General features: G+C 42.9%; 1 long non-coding RNA gene across 1 annotated transcript in view; it reads left to right on the top strand.

The window, feature by feature from the left end:
* The window catches only part of LOC136710921 (uncharacterized), a 77,561-nt gene extending 66,145 nt beyond the window's left edge, over positions 1 to 11,416 (top strand). Inside the window, exon 4 of the long non-coding RNA XR_010804683.1 lies at positions 11,079 to 11,416. This is a non-coding gene — a long non-coding RNA (uncharacterized lncRNA). The remainder of the gene's footprint in view (positions 1 to 11,078) is intronic.
* The last annotated feature ends 463 nt before the right edge of the window (positions 11,417 to 11,879 follow it).

Below are 11,879 nucleotides of genomic sequence, written 5' to 3'. Positions count from 1 at the left end.
GCTTGTGTGTTCACCAGGTATATATCACGTTTTGGGGACCAAACCTGTTAACACACTCACTCTCTGTTGGCTGGATATTTTTGGCTCTCAGAAGTGTTTAAAAACTCCAGCAGCACTGCTGTGTCTGATCCACTCGCACCAGCACAACACACACTAACACACCACCACCACGTCAGTGTCACTGCAGCACTGAGAATGATCCACCACCACATCACACCTGCTCCGTGGGGGTCCTGTTAAGGAGAGTATGAACTTAGTAAAGTATGCAGATCAACAGATGCACTACAGTCTGTGGTTGTAGAAGGATCAGAGGAGCAGATAAAATGGAAGCTGAGTGTGTAAACAAGCAGGCGGTTTTAATGTTTAGGCTGACTGGTGTAGGAGCGGGAGCAAGGCTGCCCTGAACACTCACAAAATAAAGCAAGCCAGGAGGGCTGCAGTGAAAATGTCAGTAAGTGACCCTAATTTATTTAATGTGTGAATAAATCTGACTGTTTTAGGGGCGGAGGGAGGAAGCTCATTATTCTGCTTTAGTTGAGGCATCTTTTCTTGCCCTTCCCCAGAGGAGCAAATCACGGACCGACTCTAAACTGTGGATTTATTAATATGTAATAATCTCCACTGTACCTTGTACTCCCAACAGCTCAATTATACATGGACACACACACACACACATACAGCCAGTCAGCTACTCACATGTGGTAGTTTAAGGTTGCTGAGCATCTTACGAACAATGTTCATCTAATTTCTGTCAAAACCAAACCAGTACCACTTTAGACTAAGACTACACATATAAAGGTTTATAACTGGTTTACAATCTGTTTGTTAATGGTTATTAATTAGGTTGTAAACACACACACACACACACACACACACACACAAAAATAATAATCATTTAATCAATAATCGCCAGTGTGTGTGAATTGAGTGTTCTGAGCAGTGTAGATTGTAAAGCGTCCTTGGGTGTCTAGAAAGGCGCTATATAAGTGTAACAATAATTTGTATCACACAGAGAGAAAGGCTAACAGTGATCGGGTGTTTGCCAAATAGTGAACCCTAATCCATCTAGAGTTACACCTCAGATCTTGCAAAATAGTGACCTTACACTGTCTTAGAAAAATATACACGGCATATACTTGTTAATGAGTTTAACTCTTTAACCACCAGATTTACTGACTGGACCACCGTCAGATTGTCACTGTAGACGCTGATGATAGTGTGGTGTGTGCATTAACATTAACATGTGACAAACCTCAGGTCTGAGTTCATTCTTTACTAAGTTTTCTGTCACTGTTGCCCTTTCTATCTCTGTGTTACAAATGATTATTAATGATCTTTAAGGTGTGAACAACCTAATTAATAAACAGATATTTAAACTATTTTTAAATCTGTATCAGTGTAGTCTTATTTTATTTTATCTGCTTGTTCTTATATCGTTTGTCATCGTTTGAAATCATCATCTGCTCTCTACGCTGTGAGGAAATGTCACGGTGAACATTAACACAACTTTTTCTGCTCTTCAATGTTCAGAGTCTGTTCTCTTTTATGTGTAGCACATAATTGTAATATAAATTTCCACAAATCTTCCAGCTGATCTAGACCTAGTGAGAAGAATGTATTCATCACTGCATTCGTTATGAGTTCCATCAGGAAAAAGTGCAGCAGAAGCATGTGCATCCATTTGTTCTGGTCTTGGGGATAATGTTTTATACTTTATCGAACAGTTTGTGTGAGTTTGGGTTTAGAGGATTTAAAGATGGTGATTTTGATGTTAATGATCTTGAAATTAGTGAATTAATACTTTTTAAAAAATTTTTCTACAAAACTGTTGCCATAAAAATGACAAAAGAGCAGGAGAGTTTGAAATATAATTATACATTACACATAAAACACCTTAAAATGTGTGTGTGTGTGTGTGTGTGAGAGAGAGAGAGAGAGAGAGAGAGAGAGAGAGAGAGAGAGAGTTTCAGATTGAATTTTCTATTCTCACAATCCACATAATCCCTACCACTTCAGTGATGTAAACGTCTGGGCTCTGGGACGACGCCTCTGTCGTATTTGGAGCACCAGCAATTTCTTTGTTTGCCTGCTTTTGTTATGTTTTGTTTTGTTATGTGTCCTTTTCTCAGTAATGGCACTTACACATACTTTCAGACCCACAGTGCTGAGGTCTCTCTATGGTAGAATGGACAGAAGCACCAGTGGATTCCTTCAGATCTGAAACTAGAGTGGAGCTTGATTTTTCTCGAAGCTGAAAGTACTGTTTATCTGATATTATTTTGATGGGGTCTTTGTTATTAGGAGTCCAGGTTCTCCATGTGTTTTAATAATGATTTGAACTCTTCAGAATAAATGTACTACAAAACTACAAATGGAATGAAATGGAAAAAGAGGCTTAGATTTGCATGCAGTAACATATTGTATACATTTTTTTGAAAAGTCCAGTGTTAGAAATACAGGGTAAGAATTAGGGAAAAAAGTAAAAGAACCATATATAATATTATTTACAGCTTTTGTGTGTTTACACACAATAAACAAACACACACACACACACACACACACACAATACTCGTCCAGCCCTCTTCCACCTCCAAGTCATCAATCATTAAAATAAACAAATTTCAGTGTGAAAAATCTGCAAGCTTGTCATTTTCAGGCACATTCAATTATTCATGTGCAGTCAGGACAACATCACAGTTTAGTTCTGCTGCACCTCAGACATCTCCTCTCACTCTCCCCCGGCCAAAATAATCTGAAACCAAATATAATTTATACATTTCTGGGCAAAAGTCTTAGGCTCAGGAGAAAACTATATTTGAAAAGTCAAAAGAAAGTGTGTGAGCTGAGGCACTGTGCTGGAGGAGATGCCATAGTTGTGCCAGTTTATCCCAAAAGTGTCCAATGCCAGTGGAGCTCATCTTCATCAAACCTATCAAATTCTGTCGTCAAGAGCCTTGATTTGTGCACAGGGGCCCAGTGAATGTAGAACAGGAAAGGGCCTTCACCAAAATGTTTCCACAAACAAAAACAAACCATGTAATTGTCTAAAATGTCTTTGTATTTTGTGTTTTAGTTCAAATTAGTTGCTGACTGTTTAAAAAAACAACCCAGGCTTTTCTTTTCTTTTCTTTATTTATTTGTATTTGTTGACACATATGTGGACCAGGTAATCCAAGATTGACTGATTATTCTAAAGATTCTAAAGGATCCTAAAGTTTTAATTTATTCCACGTTTGTATTAACAAAACTGTTATTTAATTATGATTTGTATTAATTAACAATATACTGAAGCAATAAGCCACTGTGGATTTATCACGGGGAAGGTTTTTTTTGGCACAATGCGACGTCTGCAGAGGCTTATTGCTTTTATAAAACAGAGGTAAACATAAAATACAATAAAATACACAAATGTTTAATTCATAAACGTATTTAGTCACAAACAAACTTTCACAATAAAGTATTCTTCCGCCGCACAGTGTAGTCTGTTAACAGCAAGCACTGTTGCTAAGCAACATGAGAACGTGTGAGAACATGAGGACTTCCGTGTTCGGTTTATAAATCACATGTGAGTAGCGTTTGTAAAAACCGTTCTTTCACCAATTTCTTCAAACAGTGGAGCATTAATATAGAATTCAGATGTTGTGAGGAGGTGAAAGGAGTGCGTATGTCGTGTATTTTACAACGGCTTCGAACGCGGCTCAGCCGATCAGACTTTAGGACCGGAACTATCCGCTTTATAATTGTATAATTGTTTTGGTGATGGTTTGACGTTGTAATGAAGAGAATGTCTGCAGACTGTGAGCTGTCAGTACAGAGTCTGTTCTAAAATGGACTATTGTAAATTGTACTAAATATAAATATGGTATTTACATAAAATATGTTTAACTCTCTACATTTCAGACTCACTACACTCAACACGTTCAGGTGCTGAAATATCTTCTTACTGCTGAAGGATGGACAGAAACATGTGTGTATGTATTTAGACCTGGACTGAAACTCGAGCTTGATATTGTTCCTTCTCTCAGCTTTAACACACTTCGAGGAATGACGTGTAACTCACTACGTTGTTAAAAGAGGGATTTAAGCAGAACATTTATATCTCTCAGACATGTAAAGGTTAAAGAGTGGGAACAGATCCAGGGGAGGGTCTAGTGAACTGTACTTTAGACGGATAGTGGACAGAGGAAGTACAGATATTGGAACAGTGTGTGTGTGTGTGTGTGTGTGTGTGTGTGTGTGTGTGTGTGTATGTGTGTGTGTGTGTATGTGTGTGTGTGGGGGACGTGACAGGGACACCCTCTATCACGCCACCCTCAGCCCCTTACGTCCAGTCCCTTCACATCATGACGGTTGATATGAGGTCCATGACAAACACACCCTCAAACACACAGTCACACACTCGCACACACTCTAACCCTCACAGCCTCCAACACCCCAGAGAGCACTTAGAGGACTTCTACTGTCACGTCTGTGGGGGAGGGGAATGAGAGAAACGGAGAGAGAGACAGATTGAGAGAAACAGAGAGAGACACAGAATGAGAGAAACAGAGAAAGTGTATGAGAGATAGAGGGAGGGAGTATGAGAAAGAGAGAGACAGTGGGAGAGTGTATCAGAGAAACAGAGAGAAAGAAGAGGGGATGAGAGAAACAAAGAGAGAGAGATACATAGAGACACAGAGAGAGACCGAGAGAACTCACTAGCCACATTATTGCGAACAACTGGGACAACTGGGAGAGACTGGAGCCCGTCAGTTACTGCTCTGATTGCTAGGGGCTCTGTGCCCTGTTCATCTGCCATTTTCCCACCAAAGGCCGGGTACCAGTCTACAACAGTCTCTCCTTCACTCTTTTCTTTTCTGAAAAGGCTTTAAATCAGATGAAGACATATAACAAATGCCAATATTTGTAGATGTTTTATTTGTTGCTGCACGGTGGCTCTGTCACACAGCTGTGTGTGCTTGTGTGTGTGTGTGTGTGTGTGTCGCCCTGCGGTGTATGTTCCCGCCTTGTGCCCGGTGGTTCCAGGGTGGGCTCAAATCAATGTTTTATCAGATGCACAAATCCCTGTCTTCCGTGACTCGCTGAATCATATCACAACAAAACTATGCTCAGTGTCAGTGTGTGTTGTTGCTCAGGAAATGGGAAAAAAAGGTGCATCCAACAATACAGGAGGCTTGTGTATCTTTTATAGTAGTAGGAATGTGGTAGTAGGTAGCAGAGGTGATATGGATTACTGTGGCCCAGGGGCACGAGGTAACTTCTCATGTGGCACAGTTTAAGGGACCGTCTTGCCATTTGACAGCACAATAACAAAGATGTTCTTAGCTAGAAGTAACTATTATTATGGTCAAGTGTTGAGATCACGGTGCCTTCAGTAAAAAAAAAACAAAACGTTGTGCATCTTTTAAGTACGGATAGGAAAATGTTAGCTCACAGGTAGTTCTGGTGATCTGTTTCACTATGTCCCAGGGACACAACTCCATGGCCAGACACCTGACCAGCTTTAATCAGAGCCTAAGCTTGAGAGAGTCCATTTTCAATCATACATGTGTGTCTGTAATCAAGGGAAGGGTGTGATTCTATTACGGCCATGTGTCAGGGGTGTGTGGAGTGTTTTTTGGCAGAAGGTAGGTTACATAGCTCGCATCTCAGTTTCATAAGGCAGCCCCCTCTCACATCTCTCCCCCTGACCAAGCTCTTCCAGTGTACCGATGCAGTAGTGGAAAAAAGACCCTAAAAATAACGTTCTCACCTCGGGCAGGGACAGGCCTTGGCAAAGGAGAAGAGCTGGAGGGGGGAGGGGTTAATATTAGAAAGCACAGACAGTAATAGCAGTTTGGGGAGGCCAGCTGCTCCCCCTCTTGTCCTGGGCCAGATTAAGCTGCAGCTCGGGGTCTCCTCGTGCCCCCCACGTCACACAAGCGTAGCACATACCGTTGCTGGTCACACACCCGTGGCATCTCTTTCTGTTTCTGTCTCTCTCTCTCTCTCTCTCTCACCCAAACCCACTGTGCCACATTCCAGCAGCAGTCACACGCTCTCATCATCACAGACCTGCTCCATATGCCAGGGGCTATACACCACCACCCATGGCTTTATATACACATTAGCATAGGCTAAATTTCCAGGGTGTGGTTTGGGGTTTATACAATCCCAACAGTGATAATACATTGCACTTTTAACTCTTACACAGCGGACTATTAGCGCTTTGGTACCTACTTGGCTCTGCTCTGCTTTTTTGATTTTCCATTAGGCAAATGTGATACCTGGAACCTGGTTCTGTTTAGTACCTGCTCATTTGTGGTTCAGAGCGAGCTGAGTAGGGATTACATGTGTTTGACTGATATGCATAAACAACTGTTTTTAGGTTAGACACACTCCTGTCTGTTTTATTGTAGATATACATTAATTTACACAGCACCAGACACCACACAACCAAGACTAACAGATTACTTCACATCCTAATAGGGTTCTCAAAGTGGAACTGAGTTAAAATGAGTTCTTGTCTTTCCAGAAAAAACAGAAAAGTGTGTGTGTGTGTGTATCTTTGTTGGGGGGTGTAAAATATGATTTCCCCTCTTTGCCGCATGGCTGGCTCAGCTCAGTGTCTAAGGCTGTTCCAAAGTGGCAGACTCTGTGGAGCAGGACCCTGGAGTCAGCAGAGCCAGCTCAGTGCCAAACGCTCTCTGACAAGCTGCCAGTGCTCAAATTAAAAGCTGCTGATACCATACTCTCACCTTTCCAGCTCAACCCTGCCCTAAAAACATTAGCCATTCATTTACACGGCCCATTAAGAGTTTGGACGCAGTGTTTTCATTAACATTATTCATTCATTCATTGTCTGTAACCCTTATCCAGTTACAGTCACCCGGAGGAAAACCACACAGACACAGAGAGAACACACCACACTCCTCACAGACAGTCACCCGGAGGAATCCCATGCAGACACAGGGAGAACACACCACACACCTCACAGACAGTCACCCGGAGGAAACCCACGCAGACACAGGGAGAACACACCACACACCTCACAGACAGTCACCCGGAGAAAACCCACACAGACACAGGGAGAACACACCACACTCTTCACAGACAGTCACCCGGAGGAAACCCAAGCATACACAGGGAGAACACACCACACTCCTCACAGACAGTCACCCGGAGGGATCCCATGCAGACACAGGGAGAACACACCACACTCCTCACAGACAGTCACCCGGAGAAAACCCACACAGACACAGGGAGAACACACCACACTCTTCACAGACAGTCACCCGGAGGAAACCCACGCAGACACAGGGAGAACACACCACACTCCTCACAGACAGTCACCCGGAGGAAACCCACGCAGACACAGGGAGAACACACCACACTCCTCACAGACAGTCACCCGGAGAAAACCCACACAGACACAGGGAGAACACACCACACTCTTCACAGACAGTCACCCGGAGGAAACCCACGCAGACACAGGGAGAACACACCACACTCCTCACAGACAGTCACCCGGAGGAAACCCATGCAGACACAGAGAGAACACACCACACTCCTCACAGACGGTCACCTGGAGGAAACCCACGCAGACACAGAGAGAACACACCACACTCCTCACAGATGGTCACCCGGAGCGGGACTCGAACCCGTAACCTCCAGGACCCTGGAACTGTGACAGAGACACCACCTGCTGCTCCACTGTGACACCCTCATTAACATTATTCATTCATTCATTATCTGTAACCGCTTATCCAATTCAGGGTTGCGGTGGGTCCAGTGTGGGTGTGTGAGTGAATGTGTGTGTGTGTCTGTGTTGACCTGTGAAGGACTGGCGCCCCCTCCAGGGTGTATTCCTGCCTTGCGCCCAATGATTCCAGGTAGGCTCTGGACCCCCCGTGACCCTGAACTGGATAAGCGGTTACAGATAATGAATGAATGAATGTATGTGTTTTAAAGTGTTTTAAAATGTTGTATATTTATATATCACTGTGTGCTCTTACTATTTATACTGTGCATACTTTTGCCCCTTTGCCCCTGGTGGTGGTGTGTTAGTGTGTGTTGTGCTGGTGCGAGTGGATCAGACACAGCAGTGTTGCTGGAGTTTTTAAACCCCTCAGTGTCAGTAATAGACTGAGGACAGTCCACCGACAGTGTCCTGTGTCACTGGTGGAAGACTAGAGGATGTCAAAGACTTACTTTTACTTTTCCAAGTTGCATGGTTCTTATTAGTCCCATCTTCTTTATATATTTGAATATTTATTGTTTGGACAAAATGTCTCATATCTAATCTTGGGTCTCCTGAGTACTGTATAATCCCATGTTCTGGCGAGGTATAAAAACAAACCTGTGAGTGTGTGTGTTGTGGCCAAAATATATGGCTCAGTGGATTTTGAGCAGTATTGGAATACCATGCTCTCCTCAGGGATGCAGTGCAGGCACCTGGTGTGGAATGGTGGAAGTATGTGTGTGTGTGTGTGTGTGTGTGTGTGTGTGTGTGTGTGTGTGTGTGAACCAGTGCCTGGTTTTAATGGATCATATGGTTGATAAAGCATGGAATAGAGCGACAGCCTTTATCGATCCTACACTCAGGCCAATACTTCTGTGCTTCTGTGGGACACACACATACACAGAGAGAGAGAGAGAGAGAGAGAGAGTGAGTGAGAGAGAGAAAGAAAGAGAGAGAGAGAGAGAGAGAGATGGACATTGCCTTTTTCTGCCTCTCTTTGTGTCTTATTCCTTATTAATAACACATGAGATATTCAGAAATGTCAAGCAGCAAACCAAAAAATAATATAATATATAGCATTCACATTAATGTGAGTGTGTGTTGTGCTGGTGCGAGTGGATCAGACACAGCAGTGCTGCTGGAGTTTTTAAACCCCTCAGTGTCTGGACTGAGGAGAGTCCACCGACTAAATCATCAATGGATCAAAAAAGACCAGTGCAGCACACAACAGAACGATCCAAAACCCAATGCCTAATACATGCTCTGTGTTGGTACCTGGGGGGGGTCCTGACTTTGAAGAACAAGGTGACAGAGGGCAAACAAAGTATGCAGAGCAATGCCCTCATAGTGAAACATGGGGTGCACTCAAGCAGCTGCACATGAGCTTAAAGAAACGTGCTTAATGGCCAGCATTGGCTAGAGACTACGGTTCCTCTGTACTGAGCTGTGGAACTGGAACTGTTCTCTGCAGTGACTGAACCCTTTCAGTCCCTCTTGGATGAGTCGGAGAGACGTTTGTGACCCAGAATCAGCGGCTCATTAGTCTGGCTACTCAGAATTCCTGAGAGAAATCTTCCCGTAGCGAGTCTAGAGATTTCTGGGGAGAGTCGCAGATGTAATTGTAGAAACTTAAAAGGTATTTTGAAAGTAAAATGGGTTTGATATTGTCGAGTGTGAGCTTGCTCTTTTTCATCCTCTTCCACGCTGAGTAATGAGGGTCTCCATAAGTGTGTGTTTACGCCAACCTACTCGCGTTTACATCAAGATTTAGGTCACAGGTGTCAAACTGTGGTCACAGAAGGCCACAGCGCTGCAGTTTAGTACTTTCCCTGTAGTTTAGCTCATGAAGGACTTCAGAATTAGATCATGAGTCAAATATGACCTGCTTTTGAACATTTTCACTCAAAAAAAATGTTATATTCAGTACGACATACATCCTGTGACAAGTATTTATCTTTGTACACACCATTCATTCATTCATTCATTCATTCATTCATCTTATGTAACTGCTTCTTCCTGTTCAGAGTCCAGAGCCTACACAGAATCACTTGGCACAAGGCAGTAACACACTCTGGAGTACCTTAACAACTCAGAGCAACATACACTCACACACTCTCACACCTGTGGACAATGTTATACGCCCCCACACACTCACACCTGTGGACAATGTTATACACTCACACACACTCACACCTGTGGACAATGTCATACGCTCCCACACACTCACACCTGTGGACAATGTTATACACTCACACACACTCACACCTGTGGACAATTAACCCAATCTCACACACACACACTCACACACACCAGTGGACACTTTTACACAGCCAATCACCTACCAACATGTGTTTTTGGATTGAGAGGAAAGGAACCCCCCCCCCCCCCCCCGGAGGAAACCCACACAGTGACAGAGCGATTCAGTGGCAGCTCATGGGCCTTGGGAAGGAAACTGGTTTAAAAAAAACACTGTGGAAATTTCCTGAACATCAAAGCACACCCATAATAATGCTATTTTATTGTTTTACATAATTTAACAAGGTTTTTTGTGGTTGACAGATCAAATCTAGGCAAATGAATGAGTTATCATCAGTTTTACATCAATATTCAAAAAAGTAATGGGAGAGGGGCCTATCTTTTAGATTGTGTCCGGAACATGGCCGCCATATTGGATCAAGGGTGAGTTTTTCAAATGGGAAGAGAAGCAGATCAGAGAAGACCAGAATTGTCCCAGAAATTGGTTGCTGCGATCAGATTTGCAATATCTCTTGTGGTTCAAAATTATCAACACAGAAATTTAAAAAGGTTTATTGTTCATTACAGACTCGTTACTGACTCATTACAAGTTTCTTACAGACTCATTACAAACTCATTACAGGCTCGACCAGACCCTAAATGCACAGCGCCACCTGACAGTGCGACAGGAAACAGTTCCCATTCAGCGCTGAACATTAGAGTCTTTTGGAGCCTGTAACGAGCAACAAAAGTTTTGAATTTTCTGTGTTGATCATTTTTAAACCAAAAGAGATAAAGCAAATCTGAGCGCTGCCATCGATTTCTGAGACAATTCACACCGCCCCTCACCCACTACTCACTGGGGTGTTCAAATTAGTCATTTTCCATTTTGTTACTGAAATTAAATGGTGTCCTGCAGCTTTTGACAATGACTGTATTGTGTGTGTATCTCATAAAAGTAACTTGGATTGAATATTATAACACGTGTAAATGAACTTAGTGTGGTGATGTGTTCCTGTGCTCAAATACACCGCAGCTAGTGTAGATGCAGACTTTTCTAGTGTATTAAAGGTGTAATTTGCACCAAGCACCAACACACCCTTCCTGTTTCTCTTTTTTTCAGGTGATGTGTAGCGTTTCCCCCTGTGGAAGAGCCCATTCTTTTCTGTGGGGTGTGTTGGTGGGACATTTTCTTTCCTGGCGTACATCCTCTTAAGGTGGGCCAAGCTTGGTTTTCCATTACAACTGAATGTCGCAAATTTAGGGGGCTTTCCAGGTTCTCTCCACTATTCCTTTCCTTAACGTTAGCATCCCCCACCCACACCCACACACCCACACACCTCCACACACCTCCACATGGACAGAATGGATGAGTGAAGAGAAAAGTGCTGATGGTAGAGGGTAAGTGAAGACACTGACCTATTTAACTCTTTTCTGTGACTGTCACTCTTTTAAAAATGGTGATAACTGTGTAGAAATGTGTGTATTGTTAGTGTCAAGGCCTTGGGTTGTGAGATGTTGGGTCCAACAGAAATAAGTTTTACCTTTTTAAAGTTTGTCCACATGAAAAAAATCTTCATAAAATCCATGCATACATTGGCAGTGTTATTGATGTTAGTGCTATAAGTCTGTGTAGGTATAGGTGGATGGGTGTGTGTGTGTGTGTGTGTGTGTGAGATCTCAGGGGCTGTCCCTCTACACAGGCAGTGGTTTGGAACTCAGGAAATGGTTACCAGAGAAAAAAAACACATAAAGAAAAATAAATAAGAAAAACCTGTCGCTCACTTGGTTCATGCAAACAGCGGCAAACACTTCCAAGAAGTTCTTACTTGATTGTTCTCTATTGCGAATTTACATGTAGTCTTCCAGATAAGAGCAGATCTGAGTTAAGTTGAAGAAAAATAGAACAAATGAACCAACAACA

This window comes from Hoplias malabaricus, chromosome 1 (genome assembly GCF_029633855.1).
Source record: "Hoplias malabaricus isolate fHopMal1 chromosome 1, fHopMal1.hap1, whole genome shotgun sequence".
NCBI classification, from domain to species: domain Eukaryota; kingdom Metazoa; phylum Chordata; class Actinopteri; order Characiformes; family Erythrinidae; genus Hoplias; species Hoplias malabaricus.
The sequence above is the reverse complement of the archived record's forward strand: the minus strand, read 5'-3'. Positions and strand labels throughout refer to the sequence as shown.